Raw genomic sequence first — 27,042 nt, forward strand, 5'->3', positions numbered from 1 at the left:
ATTAAATTTTAGTGACAAATTCCCTAATTTAAAGTCAATTTGCCTTTAAACATTATCAAAAAATACCAAGTTTAAAAATAACAAAATTTCCAAGATATAATAATATACGAAGCACTGTGAATAAAAGATAAATAACAACTATCATATTTGCTGAAAATAAAAGCTAAAACTTTAAGTTCAAATTCCTTGCTATAATTATTGACATTTAACGTGAAATTTTTACAAAATGTTACTAAACTCTCTGTTTTCCGCTTTTCCTATACAACGTTATAATTCAGTTCTCCAAATTAAAATCTTATCAAAGTAAAGGTTAACTAAAATTAGCGCGAATTCGCAATTTACCTCTGCGTTCACGAAAAAAAAATCTCTCAATCGCATTTCGTAAATCGAAAATTATCGGTGTCTGGACATTTTTCCTAACTTTGTGTCAAAATTACTTGACATAAAACCTAAACGCTAAAGAAGCCCCTTACCTGCCGTTTCGTCTTGCTACACGCGGAACTCAGGAAGAAGGAAGTGAAGCACCAACGTCTCCGGGGCCTGTTTCCCGACACCTGATTCCTTCCGCACTCACTGCACCCACCGAGGCAACGTTCCCTTCCTCGCTCCGCGAGTCTTCCCACCCTCGCGACGATTTTTTCTTCCGATGCGCGCGAACGGACGCCGATCCGCCGCGATTATTTACTAAGCGCGAATTGCGACAGTCCACGTGACTTGCATCACGCGCGTGCACGATGCACGCACGCGGCCACAGGGGCACCTACGCACGTACAAACGCACGTTTTCTGTCTCTCTTTATATCTCTTTCGATGTTTCACCAAAAAGGAGCAACGACACTATCGTTTACGGATCTCGACTCTTGAAAAGATCACGTGAATCGAAAAAATTCCGTATGACACTCCGACGAACGGTATCACGTGCTTCTAAAAATAACACGGAGTACGAAAAGTTCGATAATACAACAGCCGTCAATGGAGCTCAATCTCTTAAAATGTTTTAAATCACCGAAAATGGAAGAAAAAACTAAAGTTTACTTCGATCGAATGGTCGAGGTGCGAGTGATTTGGTCCAAGTTAAACACTGTCACACGCGTGCCTCCTAAAAGTATGGCAGTCCAAGGAAACTTCTCACTCTCTTCTGTCACCTTTCTTCGCCTCGATATGTCTAATACTAAGTGAGTTTGCACGGCGATTACGTATCTCTGAATTCTACCACTAACGCTGCTTTATCCCGTACCATATTCCGCACAAATGCTAATTGATCCTGCACGTGTCCCTGGTCAAACTTGGAGATAACACATTCACCGATAGTTTCTTTCAACTCTTCCTCCCTCGTTCTCCTTACGCCGCTCTCGCGGAGCGCGTAAATAGGCGAAACCGTTCTTTTGCTCTCTTATCTCTTTCGCACTACTTTTTTGTTTTCTTTTTTCGACGATGAAGAAGAGCACGATCCTTAGGCGCCGCGTGTTACGAGACGCGCACCAGAGAGAGAGGACAGGACAGGAGCCTCGGTCGAGGAGCGCGCGCGCGGAACACTGAGCGCGAGGTAGCGCGACGCGCGAACGGCGAGTCTCGGTTCTCGGTTTGCCTAGCCTAGCCTAGCCGCCACTATTACTAAACGCCGCTATCCTAGGTTAGACACGCTCGCGACACTCTCCCTCTCTCTTTCTCTCGCCCGCGTCCGCTCGTCCGTTCGTCCTCCGTCGCTCCCCGCTACCCGCAGCCACCTCGCCGTCTCCGTCACCACCACCGCGAGCTGCTCCGGCTCTCTCGCTCCCACCACCTCTCGCGCGCACGATGAATACGCTGCGCTGCGCGCGCGATTCCGATACGGTGGAGGGGCGGGAGGGAACGGAGAGACGAGGAGGAAGGAGAGAATCGTAAGGCCATAGCCACGGCCATCGAGTCCGCGCGCGCTATATACACACGTGCGACAGCACAACACGCGTGCGTGTGTGGGTGTGTTGGTGTGTGGGTGCGCGACGCGGGCACGTCGGCACGAGCCGAGTGGCGACCGTTCGATTCCGCGCATCGAAAATCACATATATATCCATCCTTCGTTTCTCTTGCCGTCTAATTACTTAATGCCTTCGTTAGTCCAACGAAATGCGTGCTCACGGCTGCCTCGCTATCAAGGCTACGGCCAAATCTCAATGTTCTTGGTTATCATATCAATATGTTCATGCATATTCCGATGTAGAAAGTCGGAAACTGAGAAAACAACGATATGTTCGACAAAAAAAATCGCCCTGAAAATCGAATTAATCGAGGAAATTACGGTTAGATGAAGGCTGCATTCCGATATTCACTGTCAGTACTGAAAATCTATTTTTCTTTTTAAATATTTTACGTCATGTATACTATAGATTTTCAGCACTGACAGTTGCTGATAGTAAATATCAAAATGTAGCCATAATAGTACGCGGAAATTCCGAGATATAATCGTTCAGCCTTATCGCGACAGTTTCGTAATTAAGTTGTAATAATCTTGCCATTAGTCGCGTTTTTACGTGACACTGGTATTATTTTCGTCGCGCGAGAGAGGCCGACAGGCAGGGCAAGCGCGGCATTCGCGATGACGCATTCCTATCAATCCTATCCCAAAAAGCGTGCCAGAAGCACACGAAACACGTGCGCTGGGTTTTCGCGTGTCGCCCGCGAAAGGGTATTCCGCGTATGTAAAATACGTTCTATATTTCGACTAGATAACGTGCGCATAATGCATGACGTGGCACACAACCACACGTAGCTTCGTGAGCCTGTGTACGAGAATGCACCCGGCGCGGCGTAACGCAAGAAGACGTGCCTGACATGTGTTTTCGCCATCTAAACCGTCGTCTTTTTTTATGACACCAACTTTCGATTCACGTTTGTCCGAGCTGTTCGTTTCGAAAGTATCGTAAAACAGAGATTCCGAGATACAGACCAGATCCAGATCGAGAAATATCTTGAAAACGGACTCTGGATTAATTCGTTTGCCATTTGTGGTGGACTTTATGTAGCGATTTAAAGTGCATTCAAAAGTCTCGTGCGTTTTACCCTTGCATTGTTTGCGACGAGTTAAATAATGCGACAGCTACATTCGGCTTTTAAAGAAAGACAGAAAGAGAGATTTACATATATCTGGTATTTTTGTCGACAAATTTTGCTATTTTGCAAATTCACGTTGAAATATTCAATTTCCTGTACGTCGTTTTTGCAAGTTGCACGACACGTTTTCCAATTTTTTTTTGCAAAAACGCAGCAGCAAGAAACAACGATTGTTTTGGAATTAGGAAATTCTCATGGCTACGCAGCGCGACGCTATCAACTCGTTATCACATATCGCTAATAATACGATGCGTCTGTGAACGTTAGATTAAAGAGTAATTAATGATCGTTTGTAGTCACGCCGACGTTCATGACGTATGACGCGATTTGCTGATTTTTACCGGACTCGACGTCTAATGCGCATTGCCGCTGGACGGTTTTTCATTTAAAAAGGACATTTAAAACAACAGAAATGTCAGTTTGAATTGTTTCAAGATGAAAAGATAATCCTAACATGATGTTTATGTCATAAAAAAGTTCGTCTTTTAAAGTCTTTTAAAGTAACATAGAGAATTGAAAACAAAATAGATAGCCTCTATGTCTATTACTGTCACTTATCTATTTGCGTATAAATATATTTTAAGATTCAAAGATTTATATTATTATTAATAACGAAACTTGAATGGTTGCTTTATTGAATTAAAGTTTATATTATATTAAATTATTTTCGTAACACAGGTTACAATTCCATATAGAGAAAAAAAAATTTACGTACTTTAAGAGTTTCAATCCCAACATGGACTCACTTGATAGTTTTTACGTAAAAGCCCCATACTCAAATATAATTTATAAAATTATTTCCGCTCCGTCCTATTAGTTGTCACTCATCGTCGTCTAATGCTTATTACTTGATCCGCCACAGAGTGAACTCTTATCTGTATATTGCCACATCATCACCAAGGCGGAATATCTTTGTTATAAGAAGTCAAATAAACCAATGCCGATCTGCTGAATGACGTTCATTTCCAATACCGTCATCCACGAATGTCAGCAAAATCATTCTCCACAAGCGCTCATCAAACAATATATTTTACATGACAATTGATATTTAATTTACTTATTCGTATATCGTGGCAAATTTTTCGAATCGCAATTTACCAACTACAAAAGTTTATCGCGTGCAGTCTCGCGCGCAGAGCCAAGTAGCCTCGCAACGTACTTAGGACTTAGGGCTAAGGGTAAAACAAGTGGTGACACTCAATGTTTGGCCGGACAGACCGCCTCGGCGCTATTAGTGCGACGTTCACTGCGCAGGTGGCCGACGCGATTGCCACGGATGGCGGAGCGGATTCGCGAGACTTTCTAACGAAAGTGCAAGTGTTTTCTTTCAACCGGCTGCCGCGATTGCTGCGTAACCGTTCTCGTCTCGCGACTTTCGCGTGTTTTCCGCGGTTTCCCGCCGAGGTCGTCGAACGCTTCCGGCTTGTTTGTCGGCTGCGCTTCGATTTTCGTGATTGCGCGCGTTTTTGCGTGTCGATAGCTAATAGCGTTTTTCATTGGCAGAACTGGTGCGCACTCAGTGCACATTAAAGCCGTCGTACACAAACCAAAAACGTAAAGTGTTCAACATAAACGGGTTAAATCATAAAATTCTCAATATTCTTTATTGCACTATTTGGTAAAATATGTACTGGATATTTTATCAGTCGAAATATTTGCATTTTACTTTAAATATTAGAGATTAAATCAGTGTAAAACGGCTTTAATGTGCACTGAGTGCGCACCAGTTCTGCCAATGAAAAACGCTATAAGTTCCTCGTATCTCAACATCACAAAGCTGTCGCAAGACAGAAGGAGCTTAATATATAATTGATTAATTAATCAATATCTGCACAAATTTGCAAGCCTTTAGATTAGATACTAAAATCTTATTAAAATAAAAGTTTTAAAGTAACTACAAAATAAATGAGATTTTTGTTATGTATTTTCTCTGAACCTTTTAGTTCTGTGAAAGCTTTCCGTTTTTTAAGCATTAATTGCTTGGAAATTCTAACGTCTTGGATTTTCGCAAAGAATTACGAAGGGCGAAGGATTAAGCAATGGATCGAGTTACACATGGTATGGCAAAAAAAAGCCAAACCTTCTCAAGATCCTTGCAGTTTACATATATTATACGGAGGACAAATGTGTTCCATGAGGGGCGTTACATGCACTCGGTTTAGGAAGTCCCTGATCGGCCTTCGCGATGATTTGGGGAACGAAGCTTTCTAAGATCCGAGTCGAAAAGAACACGAGAGCGGACGCCCGCGGCGTTCGACCAAGGCCCAAGAGCCGGCTTCGCCGTGACATAAATATTCGGGGGCCCGCTCTCGGCGGTCGAAAGAGCTGAACTTGAGAACGCGTGAAAAAGGGGAGAGAAGGGAGACGTGAGTAGTACTCGTAATCGTACGGTCGGTGGCAATGTGCGACCCTGAGAGAGCAAATTCGCCGTCATCCTCGAGAGACAAGACACTTCCTTTCGTCTATTTTTAAGAACACACCGTCAGCGTCGCGCTTGTCCGAACGCGGAGTATAATCCGTCACTCTCGTCGGTGACGTAATCAATCCAAAGATGAGTACTACTAATTGTAAGCCAAAATTTCAGGTAGCAAAATTTATTGCTTGATATATTATATATAATAATTATAAACACAATTTTCAAGTTTAAAATGAGAGACAATTAAGCTAAAAATGTTTATTAATCTACATCTATGTTCCTTTATCTGTTGATGTCTTTTAAAATCCAGTTTCATAATTTACTGTTTTAATTTTCTTGTACTATTAAAATATACATACTAAATAATTAAGATTTACTTAATTAAATTGTTTACTTAACTGAATTAAATTCTGATATTATTATTAATTTAGAAATTATAATTATCTTATGTTAGTTTTAATTTACTTAATCTTTGATAAAAATATAAAATCGATAAAAATATATAAATATCGAAAAGATTGAGAGAAAATTTCACACAATCTCGAACAGATGTTGTGTAAACACCAAAATACTATAAATGCCAAAATTTGAATTAGCGCGAAAATAAAACTGGTTGACGATTCGAAACGACAATTTTATGCTTAATCGCGTACGCATATTCTATACATATCAATAATAAAAACTTGGCGAAATGAATTCGCTCGTTACTCTCGCACGAGAGATTCATTGTCCAACACGAAAAAATGATGCAACCATTTTTTCCGGCACAAAGGCACACGCAATTTAACTCCGTCGTTAAACTCGCAAGCTGTAAATTTATAATTTACATTTGACTATTTCAACGTGAAATAACTTAATGTCCTTCATAGACAATGTTTTATAGGTATCCAATGAAACACCTTCTCCTTCAAAGCAGTTATAAAGTGCAATAAAATTTATCATAAAACTCAACTTCAGTACAAATTTCTTTACGACAAAACATAGAGACAAAACTTTAAAAATTGTTAAATATCATTTAAGTAATAATTTACGTCGTTTGACATGAACGACGAGCAACGATAAACAATTGACATTTACGAGTTTACTAAAAAATATCTGTCTTGAAATAAATACTATAATAAGATTACAAACTTAAATCTAAATATTGGTAGAGAAAAGTTTATCTATATAACTTATTTCTTTATAAAACTAATTATCTACCTACGCAAAAAAAATATCTGCAGAATGAGACTTTGGTCCCCGCAAAAAAATTTCAAATTTTTTATCTACCTGTCACTTTCAAACTCGGCCCTGATATTAGGATTTGCGATGACCGAACAGCGAGCGTTTCTTTATTGCTCTCTCGTCGTTCCACGCGACGTGACAAACGGAGCTGACGCATAGAGAATCGTGCGACCTGATAATGCAGTTTACGCTAGTATTAAACCCCACGGCACGCCCGAACCACATGTACTTAAGTGCACACGACTGTATTCGCGAAGCGTTTCATCGCGCATCACCCGCGAGCGAGACACGAACTTTCACTGCGAGTGCACATTCGTCTCTCCTCTCTCCGCTAGCTCTGCCATAAATTCGGTAACTTCCACGCCCCCTCATGCCTCTGTCCTCCTTCGACCCGATAATTATTTATACGCGATATGTATCGCGTGACGCGGCAGAAAAGAAGTAAGTAAAAGCTTATAATTTATGTACACAGGAGAAAAATGGATAAAATTTGAACAGAAAAATAACGGGAGTCCTTTTGATCTCAAAAATAAAATTTTAAAGAAATATGTATAATCTACTTGACAAATCTGTAAAACGTGAATTTTTTCACCATAAATCTATATGTATCAAAAGTAAAAAGAGATGCACGAGGCTTCGCAACAACACACGACTCGTGAGGTGTGCGCTTTTACGTGCAAAACTCGATCGTACTCTCCCTTTTCACCTGGCCAGGTGACAAGACTCCGATGCTATCGGGGAGAAACGTCGTAGATCCGGCAATATGTTAGCTTCGGTGATTAAAAACCAATGAAAAGTCGTTATCGCGTCACGGATAAACGAAGTCGTAAACGCGATACGAGCCTAGCTAGATTCTAATGGTTCATACATGCCTCACCCATAAATGTTTTCATAAGAAATGTATTCTACATGTACTAACGACTGTTAAATGCGTCAATCGCGCGAAGAGCTATTTATTTTGACAATTATTATAAGTAAAACTTTAATAATGTTACAACTGTTTTCATTACATTATATCGTCCGTTATACCTCAAAAATTTTCATAAGATCATATCTATCTAAATCTATATGATTAGACATTCTATGTGAAAATTATTCTTGTTCAGAAATTGTACAAAATTTACGTACATATATATTTCAAAATGTATGTGTTAATAATTTATTCCAAGATTTCTGTTGAAACATATATAAGAAGAATGGGCAATTATACGACGATATAATAAGCGACGAAAGCTTTCCGCACTTCGCGTGACTTAAATCAATTCTTTAGCAGCGTGCAGAGAAGAAGTCATAACGGTTCGACGCTGTGAGAATATCTAAATATAACAGGCAAGTAATAAAAATAACACGGATTCTAGCACGGTGTAAAGCGATATTAAGTATTATTACCGTAGGGGGGTACACAACTACTATATCATTTCCATTTTTCTGTTGTAACGGAACAACAACTTAAACCTTTTGAATCTTTGACACCGTTTCATGTAAAAAAAACGGTTCGTTATCTTCTTATATTAAATACGAGTAACTAAATATGAGTTCGTAAAGTTTCTATTAGAAGACAAAACGACATTTCACCGTGATGTTTTAAATCTAGAATTTTTTGGGAAAGTGCCAAATCTTCATCGATTACATCGAAATTTTGAAACCATTATTTCAACGATTTTATATTAATATGATTCGTGATAATCCGCGCCAAAATAAAAACATCCGATCATAAATTGAACGATCACAATATATTTAGAAAACTTGCCCTCAATCCTTTCAATGTCCATATACATATTCATCCAGATGTTGCTTAAATATTTTCAATAAAATTCAATATCGTTAAATAAAATTTTGCCAAAGACTGAATAAATTAAAACTAACAAAAATAAAAATATTTGCGACAATAAATTGAACATAAATATAAACTATGCTAATCTTGATTATTTGCATATGTATATATGTATAGTGTTTCTTTAACCTTTTTATTTTAATTTATAATTTAACTTTGCCACTATAAAGAAACTCGCGCTTTGGTTGTAATTTCCACATCGATAGTCAAACACGTGAGAAGTAACACGTATAATTCAAAGAACTGCAATGCATGATTACTTGATTACTTTACTTGTTTATAAAACAAATGTTAAAGAGTAATGTAATTTATGTTAAATTCAAATGACTTATTTTCGAGAGATTTTCTGGATAACAAAGTCTTACTTGATGACGAAGTTTACAGCTTTTCAACTGCGGCAACTGCGCAATAAACCAGCGTGCGCATATGTATGAAGTGTATACTGCAAATTTGTCGTTATTTACTAAACGTAAATGTATATGTTCGTAATTTAAACTCGTCCACTTTACGCTTACATCGGCAATGCGTGCCTCATTTTCCGAGTATTTCGCAAAAATATACATACAATTTTGTCATTTTGCTGATTACAACATAACCGGAAATTATGATTTGATAATTCTTAAAACAGAACAATGTTGCGAATTCTGGCTGATATTTCTGCATTTACGAATGTTGCAAATTTTTCCATATAGATATATACAGATTATGAATACTTCGTCTAAATAAAAGCATTAATAAAAACCAATTTACGCCTTTTTATTTTTATTCTATGACACGTAATAGAAATATACATATATATTTATTTATTTATGAATAAACAATAGCACAATAAAAATTTACTTTCAAATTAGGAGAAATAGAATATAAAATACTTGTATTTACTTCGTTTCTCTTTTTTCGAATAAATAAATCAAATTACATATATATTTTAATGTGAAGAGAAAACCGGTCCTCTTTCCATAATAAAAATATCAGATCCTCGTTTATAATACAGCATAAAAAAACATCGAAATACTATTTAAGTCCTATCAATGAAGTATTTTAGCGAATTTATCTCACGAACCATTATCGGGAAAGTTCGAACACAACACTGCCGTAGGACATTAAATTACATTTCACTGAAGTCGAACGTTCTTCGGGCCGGTGCACAGCCGATTAGCGACAGGATCGATTACATGATCTTGAGCAAACGTTAGCGGCGGCCGGGCGACTCGTGCGAGAAAAAAGAAGCGAGGGACGAGAACCGAAAGAGTCGCGCACTCTCACTTTTCGCCTTCCGAAAACCGAAAGCCGAAAGCGTCGAGTTCTCTCACTTTTCGAGAGATGTCGAGCCCGCGACCTACCTGGTTTGGTGTTAACGTACGGATAGTGGGCCAGTGTCAGGCAACGGCATCATTTTGGTTATTAACACCGCGGGATTTCGGTGAGTCAGAAAAGTGTGACATTCGCGCGCGGGGCCACTGGCCAGTAATCGGGCCAATGTTAAAAGTCCGGGACTTCTAGTATCGATTGCCTAACCCTGCTGGTACACGGCAATACACGGCGGGGAAAAAAACGGAGAGACAGAGTGACTGTGTGTGTGCGCACGAGGGAGAAGGCAAAACCTTTCGGTTCGCGTTATCCTTGCCTTGTATATGTATAATATATAACGACTTGCCTCGCATATACATAACGATGCGCACGACCTTAGAAGAAAGATGAATTGTAAACACCTCAGGGATTCGATCGAATACTTATACATTCCTCATGTACGTGATTAATAGTTAGAAGTCTGTTCGAGTCACCTGGATAAATAAGACGAAGGAAAATACATTTTTCATATAGCTTACCCAACATTTCATATACCTATATTGCTAAATACTTTCTTCGCGTAAAAAAAGTATGCAGACGTAATTTATCACGTTCACTTCCAATATCCATTATCTTCACTTTCGCGTGTGCGCGTTCAAGTTATTCAATTTTTATTTTATAACTTTAATTCATATTCGTATAATAAAAAAGTAGAACAATACGTAGTAGAATTGTTTGATAGATAAATGTTAAAATATTGTAAAATTATACACAAATTATGACTAGGTATTAATCTAATTAATCACGAAATTGTTACAATATGATAACAATTATACTTTTACTGACAAATAATATCATCGATGTCGCAGCTCAATTTCAGCCTTCCGCGTCGCGTCTTTTTTTAATAAGGAACTTTATTCACTCCCGTACTTTCTATTTCTTTAATTAATGCCTTTCATAAAATTTTTATAGATTTTATTTATAAATGTTTCACGCGCAAAACGCTTGTTTACAGTATAATTTTCGCGAGACACGCGTATATCTCGTTGGGCGCGGAAAGGTTAAAATCATCGTAGGAGGACATGGGGAAAAATTGGAAGTCGAGAAGAGGATACTTCGAATTTCCCCCGCGGTGCAACGCTGGTCAGAACCTGCGCTACTCTCTCATGCTTGCATCGCGATGTAAGCGAACGTTCGTTCGTTCTTAATGTCCGTGCCTGGTGACCCGTGGTGCAAACTAAACCCACCGGAGAAAGTTGCCGGATACTTTCTCGCAGCTCGTAGCCCGCTCTTTGCGCGCCGCGCCGGCCGATGCAATCGTTTATAACCGAAGCCCCGCACTCGACCCGACCGTTCACGAGCGAACGTCTGCTGATGGCGTTTACGGCAAACAGCCGAACGACATGACGCGAACAGGCAATAATTATCTGCCTAAAGTTGGTCGTTGTTTCCCCGGACGATTTGATAATCGAAAATGCAGCGTTCGTTTTTTGCAGCGTCAAAACGACAAACGTGTTGATCGAACGAGCGCAAGAATGGAACGGGCATCTTGCAAAAAGATCGATCCATTCTTGGCGCGTCCGGTCCCTGTCGAGCGCGAGGCATTCGCAGCTCCTCGCGGACCCAGCGACTTGATTTACTCGTCCGAGGGAACGAACTCCTCATGCCGGCCGTTCTCGCGAAGGTAGGCAGTTAGATACAGCCGGGCACCACTGAGCTCTATGTATAACCGTGCTATTATGCTCTCGCACAGGTTAGCGCATCGCGCGGGCTGACCTCGTCGTAGGGAAATTTCACGGAATCCTCCTACGCACATTCGTTAACTATTCATGCTTCGCGGATAGCCCGCGGTCGACCATGATAAATCGGGGCTTACGCAGCGGGGAAAAATGAGGATTCAAAGTCGCATTAAGCGACTCTAAGTTTTCGTTCGGTTGTCCTAAGTCGCATTTTCGCGTAGCATGATACTTGGAAACTCAACAATGGACATCTCGTAAAGTTAGATCCGGACCAAAGAGCACGAACGAATACGAATGAATGAATTTGTGACAATGAATATAGACGGCATCGCAAGTATTTCGTTTCTTTTCTTTTGTTAAAGTAGAAGAGCTCACTATTTCGATCAACGAATTATTGTTATTATCGTACATTTCGTATTATACAATATAAATTCAATTGATTGAAAAGTTTTATTTAAGAAAAGAATATTGTGTAATTTGGATATGACAGTTCAAGTTTCGTATCAGCTTATATATAGTATACCTAATATCCGCACATAAGAGGGAGAAAATAAAATCAGCTGAGCGATAAAGATTAACATCACCTGAAATGTGCAAATTGATAACAAATAACAGATTAGTAGCAAATTATCAGTTACGGACTTGGCCACGTAAATTCTACGTAATAGTTGATGGTCAGCTTTGATTGTTTGTGATTTGAAGCTACCTATTGTATAAATCTCAACGACTTCGTATGAGGATTTTCTATCTTAATTAATCTCTGGAATACGCTAGTAAAGTATCGCATGGTGATTATGGGATATCCTGTTTATATAACGCGAAATAATTTGCAAAAACGCCTCAAGGAAGTGCATAAATTTCATGTAGCGAAAAAAGATGTAGCAAAAACACGACACAGTGGACTGTTAAAGGATAATGAGCGTTGCGCAGAGCGCAGAAGTTCTCTGCGACGGGCAGAGAAAAAAAGGCAGCTTCGCGAGACTTGAGATTTTCGAAAAGTACGCGTCTTCGCGGATGCATCCGACCGTGACGTCGCTTTCGTGCAGCGAAGCCCGCGTGACGTCATTCATTCGATGACGTGTGGTCAACCGCGGTCAATGCACCAAGCCGGCGTTTCTTGCAGGGCACTATAATGCTCGGTTCACTGGCTCCGACGTCGTGTGCGTTCGTTCACGTACACGGGGGCCGCGCGCCGCGGTGCACGTGCGCGCGTACACCGCAAAATACCGGGTGTCCGTAAGGTGCGCTTTTTGCTCGCGATGAGAAAACCCGTGACTCCGAGATTTCGCGCGATTATTTCATTCCCTAGTAGCTATCGTTACATTATCGGTTATCGCGACTCCAGCTAATTCTCTGAATACGTTATTAAGGTACTGCGATGGGACATCCTTCAAGGAAGTGTACACAAAATATACAATATATAAACATATCAAATAAATATACAACAATAAATTGCGAATTGCTATTTTTATACCTGTCGAAAAGATTTCTTTCAATGAAAATTATATATTACATAATTATCTTTCCAGTATACATATATTATATGTATATATTTATTCTATTTCGCGAAAAAATTTTCTTTTTGTAACTTTATTTCTACTTTCTTATATTATGTAGATAGATGATACAGGAAACAATAAATTATATTAAATAAAATAAGAGTACGTCTATAATGATCTTGATATCCCGGGTTTGCGAAATACCGAGGACAACATTTGAAAATTTCACCTCAGTATTACTGTATTAAATCAATGACGAGATTGTTAAGCCTCTCAAGTTTTGTCGGTCAGGACGTTCTTATATCGGGAAAGTCTACCCACGCCCGTCGTCCGCACCTACACAACAGTATAGGTCGACTAGTAGTAAGTGGCGCGAATTATCAGACAAGTAGAAAAGCCCACTACATGGTCGGCTATAGTCCTGGTGATCAATGACGTGCACGTGCACGCATCTGACCGATTGTTTATGCAAAAATAAAGCATGCAAACTGATTATGTATCGATGCCGAAGAATATAACGCGCTTGCACTACTAATTGGTAATTTTCTGAAATTATGGGGTGCGCGGAAGACTATACTATCCGACACGCGGAATTAATAGTTTCGCTACTATTGCTAACGGTTTCGCTTTGTAGGAATAGAAGCAACTGGTGTACTTCGTAAATCAATGAAATGTTCTGCCATGAAATTAACTATATATATAATCTTGTGTTATTTAATTAAGAAAGATGATCGCAATCGGTAAAAAAATGATACTCTATACACTCGCATATACAAGATATTTGAAAACTATTTGTGCAAAAAAAAACACTGTTTAAAAAATACTCCAACTTTAAAAATGTAAATAAAAGTTTATATGTATATGTAGATTTAAAGTAATATTTACAAATTTGGAGTTGAAATATCTTTTAAGCTTTTTTTATATGTATATGCATGCACTATTTTTTGTAATAATCTTGTATAAAGAATAAAAAATTTTGCTTTATATAGTATTTTCATCATCAATTGCTGCAAAGATATGATTAATCCTAGTTATACGAGATTCCTTGTGTGGTATAATATGTGATGTACTATCGAATGTCTCTCTCTTGTATATGTCTTTCTATGCATTGAGATTAGATGCTATTAATTAGTCTGTATGTCAAGTACGAAAAATATTATTTGACATATTAAATATCGTGATAACGAGTAGAATTTCCGAGAGAAAGTTTCGATAGAAAAGTGATTCACTGCATTTAAAAATTTTATTTCACGCTCGACTCGTGTAATACTCGGTGATGGTCCTTCCTCGGAACTTCCGAGATTTCATCACGATAGAAACGTATTTTCTATCTCTGCCGTTAAAAAAAAAATAAACGTACATGTATCTAGAAAGTAGGTGCAACTAAGTCATCGAAGCAGATGCAACTCCGTTGCATAAGACCGGCGCAAAAGAAAGCATTACGGGGCACTTCGCAGTGCAATCCGCAAGAATGCCGCGCCACGGGATTTTTAATCGTAATACTGAATACGGATAATCTGATCAGCGATAATCTCGCGCTGTCCAATGACTATCAATCGTAGTGTTCGAGACAAATTTCGCGTATACGTCGTCAGCGGAGGAGATATTAGGGGTTTTAGGCTTACAAAGGCTGAACATCTCCGTTGAGCGCGATGAGCTATCGTCGCTCTCTTTTCCCCCGCGCCCATCGATTTTTTTGTTCCTTTAAACGACCGCACATACGGGCTCGCGTGTGGAAAGTCGAAAACCGGGAGAGGAAAGGAGAGAAGGACCCGACTTGAGCCGCGTACGAGCCATAGGTAGGCCGCGGCAGCGTGGACAACAAGCGGAGTCGAGTTGAGAGGCGCGGACGGGCGGTCAGAGACCCCGCAGGGCCGGCGCAAACAGCGAGTACGGCATTACCCGCTCGCTCGCTCTCTATCGCGTACCCTGGACCCAACAATGGCGCGACAGTCCTCCCTGCAATCGCGGCACCTTTCATCCGCAGCAAAGCGGAAAAGTCTCGCCCTCGCCCCACGTGCTCCTTTTTTTCGAACTCGAGCCTTTTTCTCCTCTTCATCCCCTCTCGCCCACTCTCTCTTTCCCTCTCTCTATTCCCCCTCCCCTTTCTCTACTATACCTCTCTCACTCATTAGGTTATTTGCGAAACGCGACATAACGTCCCGTCACGTTACATTTTCGTAATGCTTAGAAAAAAAGAGTGGAATGCGAATGTGAAAAAGAAACCACGGCCGGAATGTCAGCCGAGCGATAAGGTGTTGACAGGCCGTTTCGTTCTTATCGCCGAATTTTTACGATGTCTTAAGTTATATTAAGTTATAAGTTTGTATAGTATATATACATATATGATATTTTTCTATAAAAAAAATAAACTTTTCGATATCAGCGTGATGTACGAAAAAGCGTGTGCGCTCGACATTTCCGCAAAAACCTTAGGGACAGCTCCTACAAAATGTATATTCGACGACTATCTCTTCTCTAACATTTCCTCGACAATCATCTTTTCTCACAATAGCGATTTCGTCGTAACTAATTTATATGTTAATCATATAGCGCGTCTCTCTCAACCACCGTGGAAAAAAAGTCGCGTTCAGATTTGAGATTACGTCCGATGCGCCTTCGCGTGAACTTGACGAGAGCGACAAGGGAGCGCTCGTATAATTTTTCGCGAGAGGCATATAGCTATACGATCCGCCACGCCGAGAGGGACTTTCTCCGCGATACACCGCGCGCGCCGCGATGCACAGCACACGCGTGTTCTACAAGTTATGATTTCCGCGGTGCTCCGTAAATACGCGGCCGCGACGGCGTGCATTTAGAGCACTCAGCCATGCGAGCTCGCGGCGATGTACTGGACGCGGAATCGACTTTAATTTCGGCTCCTCCGACGACTTTCTCCCGCTCCGCGATAACTCGCGGGCGCACGCTCGGATGATTAAAGCTAACGCCGTTACAAAGCGAAGCGCGGCTAATCACGCGAGTTGTTAAACGACAGCTGTCCCAAGCGCGTCGTAAATGGGGAAAAAAATGGATAGTAAATCACGGAAAACAAGAAGTCGCTCGTACGCGCGTTAAATGGATTTCCGAGACCGTGAACGGCAATGTTAATGGCGAAAAAATACTGAGAGGATATAAAAAAATATTGTGATGAAAGAGAAGCATCGAATATAAGTTAACAACTACGGCGCTATAGATTTAACCTTTGCGGTTTTCAAATTATTTTTTAAATATAAATTTAAATATAACTTGTATAAATGTATAAGAAAATGAAATATTTCGTCTTCGAGATTTAATCTATTCAACAGTTTTAATATAAATCGAAGAATTTTTATTAATTAAGAAATTATGGTAATCCCGAAGAAAGAGCTTACTTATCATTAGTTCGAATGCTTAGAGAACTCCTAGACCAGTCAAGTTACGGATTATTTGAGGCTTAAATCGAATTTGAATTCAGAAGCTTAATTTATGTGCCATTCATTAGTAAATGGCACATAAATTAAGCTTCCGAATTCAAATTCGATTTAAAACCGTAAATTGACTGGCTTATAATATCAGCAAAAGATTACCGCAAAGCACTGTGTTGAATGCAGCTCGACATTAAGGCCGCAAAGGGTTGATACGTTAATAGTGAGACAACTTACGGAAAACAGATATTCCGAGAGATTGTTCGGAATTTTGTGTAGGATATCGTCTTATTCAAATGTGTTACATTCGTATCGATATAGAATTTGTAGCGGTACGATACACTTTGGCTCTGCCAAAATTAAAATATGTACATATATACGACTTTTTAATGATATCGATCGCGGCCGGCACGGGCGCGGGCAAACAACTGCGAGATAAAATATCGCGGAGGGATATTCGAAATCGAAATTAATCACGGGAAAACGCCATCGCGGGCGACTCTCGCTCGCGCTCGCGAGGAGCGGCGCCAAAAAATCGGGTCGACGCTTGCTTTTTCTGCGACTTTCGGCCAAAACTTTCGACGCCACGCCGACGTCCTAGTCGGTCTGGATCCGCGAGGGTCAACGATCCCTCTCTTCGCCCCGATTTCACCGGTTTCGCCTAAAAGCGCAAACGGCGCGGGCGCGGCGCGCGCGCGCGGCTTTTCGGCCCGTTCTCGGTTAACGACGGCAATTTTTGAGTTACCGCGAAAACCATAAGTAAGAGACGAAACCCAACACCGCCTTCCTCCCTCTCCTCCGCCGTCGCTCTCCACGGGTGGGGGCGACGCGAGCGCGATGCCGCGATCCACACACCTCCCGGTAACACTATCCACTATCCTCCGCTCGCGCGCACGCGAGGGGGAAGAAAAGGGAGACCGCGCGAATCGGCGACTCGACGAGAGAGTCGCCATGTCCCTTTTCCGTCCTAATTTTCTCGATACGAAAGATAAAAAAAAACACACTTGAATGTTTCACTCACCGTTCGACGACGCGCCGGTGACATCTGGACGATGCTCCGCTTCGGAAACTCCGGTCCTCCTTCCGCTCCGACGAACGATGGCACGCACGCAACAATGCTGCGGGGAAACGACGGAAGGCGAAGCCCTCTCCCGAATCGCAACTCACTTCAAGTCACCACGAGAAACCGTGACAAATGCACCCACACACTTCTTCTCTTTACTCCGGGGCCGGTGGTACGATCTGTGCCGGTTGTTAACGTCCACTGCCGAGGGCGAAGGGCCACGCGCGACACACGCCGGGGGCTATCGTCTCGCGAGGGGGGCGGGGGAAGGGGTCACGAAAAGATCGACGTCCGTGAAGATGGACGGGCGGCACGGTTTTCGGGCGGCGCCGCGGCCGGCCGGTCCCGTCGGTGTCTTCGACGCTCGCGAGCTCGCGCTCCGCGTCTCTTTCTCTCCGCGTGCCGTGCGGCACGTGGTCACCGTGGTTAACGAAACGTATATACTCCCGAACGTTTGACGGAGTGGAACGAGCGAGTGCAGTCCGTGCGCACGTCTCGCGTGCCTGTAATCGCGCGTCCGACTGAACGGTCGAACAGCCCCGGAGTCTCCTCGCCGGTCTTCAGTCTTCTCGCTCTTCCTGCTCGCGCCGCTCGCGCCTTCCGTCGCGCGCACGCCGACCAATCGGCGCTCTCCGTCGTGCGCCCGCGACAGGGTATGCCGCTCTCGTTTCTCGTGCGCCGCCGCCGCCGCCGCTGTCGCCGCCGCGCACGAGACGGCGAATCCGTCTCTCTCTTTCTTTCCCTCTCAGAGATATATTTCGATTTAAGATTATCGAAAACGCCACCCCATATACGCAGTATCGACGCGTCGTGTCGTCGACGGTCATGCCAGCCAGAACGAAGCCAAAAAATTCCTGTAACAGAAAATTTGAAAAACGCGATGAAAATATATCTCGCTGGGATATACTATCGTTTAAAAACTATGATCATTAACGGCTTAACTGCATCGAGGTTAAGCTCAGCTACGCAAACGTGTCGCATATGTCTCACCGATTGTCAAAAATATATAAATTTTTTTCTTTCTTTATTACAGGATTATGATATCCAAAACGTATAAAATGTTAAGCAAAAGAAATGCCCCGTACGAATTCGCCACTGTGCACGCTGCCGCGCTCCGATCTCTCCATTTCGCTGTTCCCTTTCTCTCTCGCGCTGTTCGCTCGCGTTTTTCTCTTTTCACTCACGACCGTCTACTTACTTTTTCCTATACTTTCTTCACCGCGAGCTTACGTAATCGCCGGCCGCTTCATTGAAACACTGTTACGCGCTTTCAAGTTCCTCATCTGACTCGAAATCAGCCGCAGTTATCCAATTCGATGTACATACTCGCTTTCCGATCGTCCCGCATGACTTTCTTCCTTTCTCCCTCCCCCCCTCTCTCTCTCTCTCTTTCTCTGTTTCTTACTTCGATGCAGAATCGATGTTGTCCTCGCATTCATCATCTTTCTCTCTCCTGCTCCCCCGCTTGTGCGCAGCATCCTCCTTCATTTCTCAAGAGATCGATTCTCCCCATTCTTTTCTCCACCGTCGTTGCACACGCCTTCTCTCCTTCCCTTCCCTCTCTCTTTCTCTCTCGGGACTCCTCCTCCTCTTCTCTCATCCTGGGTCATCCGCCCTTCTCTCCGTCGTTCCGTTTCTTCTTCCCCGCCCTTCCAACTTTCTTCCATCTTCCGCGACGTCTTCTCGCCGATGGCATCGCGGAGGAAGTTATCTCACATATCGCGTTATGCGAAATGATTGCAATGTTTTCCAAATCATAATTTTCCCGGCGTCTTTTTTAAACTGATATTTCTACTATTTTCAGTTTTCGATGGAGAACGTTTATCGTGTGCGCGTCTACCACGCAACATCATCTGTATATATGCTTCTTTTGTAAGATATCACTCAAAACTTAATAAACGCAGTTTATCCTCAGCCCCTCGGCCCCTCGTTCCCTTGCTCTCTCGCGCCTTCGGCGAACAGCATCCTCGTCGCTGCCAACGTCGCCGTCGCGAGAATTCCGACCAGGATTTATTATCTCTTATATACGTCGCGCAGCATCTTTTGAGGCAGGTTAGGGCGCTTAACTCGGCATTAGCGGTCGAGAGGTTTGTCCCCCCTCCCTCTCCCCCCGAGGCCGGTGTAACCGCCGTTCTACAAGAGAGAAATCGGTCCAGCGTGGCGATTGATTTTCACGTGGCGCGATAAATCAACGATCGAACTTCATCGTGTAAATGGCCGTCTGGTTTTACGAGTTTTTTTCCTCTTGCACAAAGAACGTTCGAAAGACCAAATTTGTACAGGATATTTATTATGCCCACAACGCAATAAGTATCGTAATGCGCCTTGTAAAAAATGAAAGATCTAGGTTACATATTGTGTCCTTGTAGGACAAATGTTAAACTTTTTTTTAAAAGCAAATAAAAAGCAATAAGAAAGTATATTGCAGCAAGGAAAAGGGAAGAAAAATGTTTGTTTTTTCAAAACTTATCGTAGTGGAAACGACAGAATTAAAAAAAACGCTAAAAAACGCGTGTATAAAAGGGGGTTTACAAAACAACGTTGTAATAAGCTAATAAGACGGTATATTAAGGAAGAAGAAGAAAACACAGCAAGAGCGAGGATATCAGAGTAATGATTTTTTATAAATGGTATAAATAAAATTAAATGATATAATTATATTCGTATAATATAAATACCTCTTAACAGACTTCGATTAATATGAAACACAATAAATAATAGTTAAGGACGGATTTGATTGGTGTGAGAGTTAACGGTGGGGGTAACAGTGCGGCGGTTTAATAGTCTATAGCAGACCGTTTATATTATTAATAAGGTACATAATATAACATCGGACGTTTGTTAGTTGCGGCCGGCGCTTTTCGGCGTGTCGTTCTCCATCTTCAGCGAATGTGCGTTTGACAATTAAAAACTAAAAATAATTAAACAGCACGCGACTTACTTCTCTTTAAGTTAATGATATGGTGCAAGCTTTGTGTAATCTTGCTTTTTCTCCTAGTGCGCCTCTTTACTAGCTTCCTGTTCAGGAGAAACTACTAACGGATAAGTATCAGCAGCTCTCAAATTTCACGAAACAGCATGTTGATTCTCAACCTTTAGTAAAATATAAAAAGAAATGTAATTTTATGTGCAGAATTAACTCTATCATCTACCTTCATTTAAGTACTTATGTCAATTGTAGACTTGAAGGTGGTATGAGCAGTAGGGGTCAACCTGGTGTGAATTTTGACTAGATCTATCGGTCTCATAGGGATGCGTAATGCAAGTGAAGTCTATACCATCGAGAAAACGTAAAGTTGACGAAGAAACCATCCGGCGTCCGCGGACGTTGACAACTCAAAATAGTCGTCCAAGTTAAGTGTCGTAGAACGAAGCGGCGTGTTTCGCGGAGGGGAGGAGCGCAGACGACGAAAGTCCAATCGAATGCGTCAGACTGAATGGGATAACAAGGGGAAAGCAAGAGAGAATGGTGTAGCGTGAATTTTGAAGAAGGCACCTGGTTTGTGTGGGCCGGTCACGGGGGCGGAGGGTAATGGGTGGGCATTATGGGGACAGGACGGAGGACGGCGGTTGGGGCGGTGGGTTTGGTTTTTTTTTTTTTTTCTCGTTGCCCGGCGGAAGGAGCGACGTGTATGGACGGGCCACTAAGTCGGGAGGGCGAGGTGGATTTGGGGGATTGGTGCGAAGGTGGTTCGAGTAGCTATATGGGACTCGTTATTAACTATTTTACCACTGTAGTATAATCAGCGCACAAAAAGGTTGTATGAGTAGAACCATTCCTGAGGGGCTTGTACAGTTAACTTCGGTGAAGAGGGGACTTTGAAGGAGGAAAACGGAGCCCCCTGCTCATAAAAGAGTTATATCCAAAGGAGTACGACCGGTTTCGTATGGTTGTGAGGAGATAGAGATTTAGCAGGGCCACGCAGGGGGTGAACGCCGTGAACGAAACGATTAACGACTTAACACACAACGATTCTGTTCCTGGTCGTATTGAATTCTGTCTGAGGTCGGGATAAATCTATCACTTTATAAGTTCTTTGTGGACATCAACCGAAGAACGATATATGCTTACAAGATTACATAAAACGTAGAACGTGTTGAGTGTAGAAGAAGGGCGCGTGCTTAGCGAGTTAGGGTGGGCAGGAGGTTTGGGGTGAATTGTGTAGAATTTATGATTTATAACGGGGAAAAAAGGCATAAAGGGAAGCAAATCCGCATTTGAGGAGAAAATCGAACACGCGCAGTAAGTCTAGCTCGGAGCGGAATTGGTCCAGGAATCGGGAGTACAAGAGAGCAGATCGGTAAGTCTGACGGCAGGGCACGTACTTGCGATCGTGCAGGGGGTCTGCCGAAAACGCAAAGGCCAAAGCAGTTTGATGTGGCTAATATGAAGACGGTTATTTATTCAACATCAGGGGTATGCTGGACTCCATCCATTCTGTGCACGAAAACAGGTTTCGTGATTATGAAAATCTACGGGATTTATGCGGCGTATCGAACGCTTTAGACAGAGGTTTGCGGTATGCGTGGGGTGCGCTTAAGCTTGTTACTTGGGAAATAGCCTAATATCCCGTCCCGAGCGAGGCAAATTAGCAGAATTTGAATCTCGGCAGGCGTTGGTTCAGGTCCAGAATGGATGACGATAATTTGTTATCTCTATTCGTTGCTGGTATACATACATTTACTTGGAAACAGCGAGATGAATTTCAATAGCGTAAATAGTGGGAGGAGCAACTTTGATTACCAGAAGCGATGATAGATCTCATCACTATATAGCTATTCTAAAAACACGAATGATAAAATAAAGTGTGAAATATTATTTAGTACAGAAAGCAACTTTTTAAAACTTGGTGCTTTTGCTGTTAACAAAAGTACGTGACATCCAAAAGACGAATACAAAAGCGGTAATGATTCTATTTTCAATAAACTCATTTATATTAGTCTATCAAATTATAGGTTGTTTACCTAAATATCAATAGAGAGTTTTTGCGAATAGCTGTTCTATTACTCAATTCAGATTCAATCACGATAAACATATGCAAGAACCAGATACAGAGAGTCTGTGTCTGTATCAAAACTTTTACTCACCTTGCACATCGTGATTCTCTATTTTGAAGATAAATACCTCTATAGTTATGGAGAATTATAGAATAAATAGTGAAAATAAATAAAGTGAAATAATTGGATTACGTTATATTATCCGCGGTGACATTCAAATAGCTCTCGAAAGGGTCAAGAGCTATTTTAATTTTCACGACGGAGGCCGGTATAATTCCGCCGACGCAAGACGAGAACAGTATTTCCAAATCGATAGCAGAGACGGAGATTACAGATAGATCCGACTCAACATTTGAAAGAATGTTATACACTGAGTTTTTTCTGGTTGTTTTCGAAATCCAAATGATTACAAGGCTCAAAAGTAAGCACAGCATTACAGAGAAGTAACAACGGCAATGTCGAAAGTCGATGTACTATAAAAGTATGAGTTGTAATCCACGACTGAATTGATGTTTTTATATACGCCGCACTAATGAAAAGGAAATTGGCAAGATGCTAGAAAAGCGAAGAATAGAATTGGGATTAGATAGAATAGATAGCAAAAGTTTTGAGCCAGTATAAGAATTTAGAGCACGGATTTTAGATATAGTATTAGGTTATAGGGGGCGCAAATTGATGATGAAGAGGGGAGCATCCAATCGACAGGTTAGTGCCGGTGGACTTTCTATATAAGTTATTCTAATTTGATTCGCATGTTAATCATTTATCAAATATCCGGAGGAGCGATTTGTCTTCAATCAGTCGTAAGACGAATGGCGAAATCGAGCCGTGTTAGAAGATACACAGTAAAGTAAACTGAATTGACGAGTTTTATGACAGGCGAGGTATGGGTGCGAAGCATATCAAGTAGACTATGGGATTGTGGCACTATGCTTTCGGATTTACTATTAGAAGTACTGGAAGTGCGTGATACGAAGGGAGGCTGGGATTGAACGCATCGACGCGGAATAGTGCTGAGTTGTTGCGGAGGAGCGCGGCGCAGCGGTGACAGACGTTTTAGGGCGCGGCGGGCGTGGTGCTCGGGGACTGAGCAAGGCCGGGGAATCGTAGGTAGATCCGATTATGCAGCAGGGACTCAAACGATGTAATATGTGAGGCTAACGGAATGATGCGCGTTTGATTGCAGCGCGGGGGGGGATTCACGGACGGTCCACGAGCGAGCAGGAAACGTCCTGATATCGGGCGAGCAGCCGCGGATTTTTGCGATTTTTTATCGCCTCGCAAGGAACCCGAGGGACGATCTTCGTCCGGATTACGCCGGGGGTAGGAGGAGAAAGGGAGGAGGAGAACGGTGTGGTTTGCGTTGGGAGTAGGGGTGAGGAGAGGGAGGATGGGGCTAGGGGTGGTGGATGGCAGAACGTGGTGTGAGGAGGAGGCAGCACGGGTTCGCTTTTGCCTTCGAGCGTAACCCGTTCGTTAGCCCTAGCGGGCGACGTGTCCTGGGTGTGTGTTTGGTTTGGGTGTTAGCGGGGGGGGGGGTTGCGGGCCCAAGCTGGTGGGCTTTACTTGTCAGGATTTAAACGCCGGGTGTGATGAGGTGGTATTGGGAGGTCGGCGCGTGTTTTTTTTTTTTTTTTTTGTCTGGTTATAGAGGTGACGCTATCACAGGCGAGGTTAATGATAATTGGTTTGGTGGCTACACTGAAAAGGCGCATTGGGACACATATGATGAGAGAGATGTCGATCCTAGTTGGGGGGTGGACTATTATAAAGCGAGCCGCATGGAGATAGTGAAAAGCGGACAGCGAGGCTGGAGGTTGGGTGCAGAAAAGAGGGGAGTACATGGTAGAGGAGTGGTTTGTGAGGCGAGAGGCAAGAGTTGTGGATAATGGGGTGGCATTTGGCGGGGGTTTTGGGGATATGGTGTGTGCATCCGGGCCGGTGGATCAAGGGTGCGGAGAATGGGGGGCGGGACGTGGGGGGGGTGGGGGGATGGGGAGAGGGGGGGGTGTGGGGTGGGTAGTGGTGACATAGAAGTGGAGTATAAAATGTTGGTATGTGGGGAGAGTCGTGGGAGGGCGCCTGAAGGTGAAAAGGGGATAGGGGAGGAGATACTGGTGGATGACGGGTCTGGGGTTGGGTGGGGCGCGAGTTCACGGTGTGTGCGATGCTTGTTGCAGGGTGGGGGTGGCTGGTGGGGGGGAGTCTGAGTTTGGGGGTAGGTGGATGTGGTGGGGTGGGGTTGGGAGTCTGGGAGTCCGAGTTGCAAGGAGTGGTTGAAGTGGGGGAGTCTGGAAGAGGCAATCCATTGTGGGTCAAGAAAAATGTAGAGAGCGACAAACGATTGGTGGAGTTCGGAGTAGAGTGCACCTGCGTAGGGTAACAAAGCTATATTAGAGATCGCGTGTGAGCACTGTTTTGGCGTCGTTGATATTCGCAAAGGTGCGGACGTCGTGGCAGTTTTCAGTGTACAGGTGTATAGGGCTATTTGGAGTGAAGTGTTGAAGGCAAAATTGAGGGGGTAGTGAGTAGTGCGATAGATTTAAGATTGGTGTAGCTGGCTAGTTTGGAGCGGCTGAATGGCCGAGAACGATTGTGAGAGTTCAACACGTAGAATTGTGTCGTTAATATAACTCGGGAGACATCGTGCGTGTGGCGCATAGTGCGGAGACGGGATGTGGAAGTTATAGGAAGCGAGAGGGATGGGGAATCAGAAGGCTGGATTTTTTTTCTTTGTATGAGGAGGGAGTGGTCGGTGGGTAAAGGGTAGGAGGAGGGGCGGTGTGTGCGGGGGCGGGTGGGCGGGGGAGGGGCGATGGTGACAGCTTGCGGGCGGCGCGGGGCTGTTGGGGTCAGGGGGAGTGAGGTGTGACGGGGGGCGTAGGGTATGAGGGGCATGGGTCTCGGGGGAGTAGGAGTGGGCGCGGGACGGGGGTAGGGTCATGTAGGGCTGATCGTGGAGCGTTCTGGGGGTTGCGTGGGTCTGTTTCAGTCGGCGGGAGGCCGGTAGGGTGGCGGACTGGGAGACGGGAGTGGGGTAAGGAGGTGGTGGAGGGTGGTTTCGGTCGCGTGGCTAGGGGGGTGTAGTTAGACGATGTCAAAGATGTGGTTTTAGGAAGTATAGGAGTGGATTGAGGTATGATAAAGGGTAGGAGGTAAGTGCAGGCCGACAGGAGGGTGGAAGGCAAGGACTGGAGGAGGAGAAATGGTGTATGAGTGGAATGGGAAGAATAGTCTCTATGGGGGCGGTGACCGTTAGGGAAGCAAGGGCTAGGGGTAGGAGTGGGAAGGAAATTACGGTGGGGAAAGACGGAAGGTGGGTAGAAGATGGCGGTAGGAGATTTGGTTAAGGGAGTAAGTGCAAGGTGGGTCAGCATTGAGGTCGAGGGGGAAATAGAAGGTGGCAGTGAGAAATGGAAGTTTGAGGGCGGGGACTAGCGGGCGCGACGAGCGGTGGGAGGGCAATGGGCGGGAGACAGGGTGGTTTGAAGGTTGGGGCGGATGGTGGAGGTCGTTATGGATTGTGATGATTGGGGGTGGTGGGGAATAAAAGGGGGGAACTGATAAGGTACGGCGTGGGAAGGGGCTATTCGCAGGAAGCGGTTATGGGTAGGAGGGGAAAGGAACGGGAGGTGGGGGGAGCGAGGGTCCGGGTTGTGGGGGTGCAGGGGGGGGGGGAGAGAGGGAGAGAAGCGGGGTGGAATAGGGGGAGGGACGAATGGGGAGAGCGCGGTCCAAGCAACAAAGAGCCTACGGGAGGGCCGCGGGGGGGGAGTTGAGGTGAAGGAAGCAGAGGAGAGATGTGCAAAACCCAACCAGCAAACACGGAGAAACGGAGCGGGATGCAATGGGTGAGATAGGGCAGGACGGGAGTATGGATAGGGGGATATTGGCGCTACCACCAAGGCAGGTGAGTCTGGAGCAGAGGTGAGGGTAGGTGGTAATGCCATAGAAAAGAAGAGCGAAATAAGGGGAGCTGTGACGGTAGCCCAAATCGCGAGGGGAGAGTGAGGGGTCGCAGGGGGACGTCGGAGTATACAGAGGACAACCGTGAGACCGCTTCCGTACAGGAATAGCAGAGCTGGGCTGACCGGGAGCGAAGGGGAGTGGGGAGGAACGATGCGAGAGGCAGTGAAGAAGTGGGATGATGCAGAGCCGCTATACGGGTCAGATGCGACGGCCACCCCACTCAAGTACGGAAGAAGAGCAGGGAGAAGTGAGTCTAAAATCCTCGCCCCTCCAGAATGTCTCGAGCGAACCCACTAGGGATTGAGCGGAGGAGGGGATTCCCGCGATGGCACACAGTTCGCGAGATGAAAATCAAGGCAACATAACTGCGAAGCGTTAGCATACGAGATCATTACCTCACAGAGTAAGATGACGGCGCTATAGTCACGGTAAAGAGGGAAACTACGAGGTGCAGTGTGCATCCCCTAAGCGTTCAAACGACTAGGCTTCAGAGGGTGCATGTGGAATCAAGAGCTAT

At 43.7% G+C, this 27,042-nt stretch overlaps 2 protein-coding genes across 6 annotated transcripts in view; one reads left to right on the forward strand and one right to left on the reverse strand.

Moving 5' to 3' along the window:
* Eip74ef (Ecdysone-induced protein E74) overlaps positions 1-18,085 on the reverse strand; it is a 182,553-nt gene extending 164,468 nt beyond the window's left edge. The window contains exons 1-2 of one of the 5 annotated variants that reach the window (XM_071769989.1): positions 1,035-2,976; positions 474-923 (exon numbers count right to left, since the gene is read on the reverse strand). The gene's annotated coding sequence lies outside the window, so the exon portion shown is untranslated. Of the gene's footprint in view, positions 1-473; positions 2,978-17,516 lie in introns of those variants that run through there. The other 4 variants (XM_071769991.1, XM_071769993.1, XM_071769988.1 and 1 more) reach the window with 4 other exon arrangements.
* The window catches only part of Ctr1a (Copper transporter 1A), a 55,742-nt gene that overhangs the window by 14,916 nt on the left and 13,784 nt on the right, over positions 1-27,042 (forward strand). The gene's annotated exons all lie outside the window — the stretch shown is intronic.

The sequence above is a fragment of the Temnothorax longispinosus genome, chromosome 2 (genome assembly GCF_030848805.1).
Source record: "Temnothorax longispinosus isolate EJ_2023e chromosome 2, Tlon_JGU_v1, whole genome shotgun sequence".
Taxonomy (NCBI): Eukaryota; Metazoa; Arthropoda; class Insecta; order Hymenoptera; family Formicidae; genus Temnothorax; species Temnothorax longispinosus.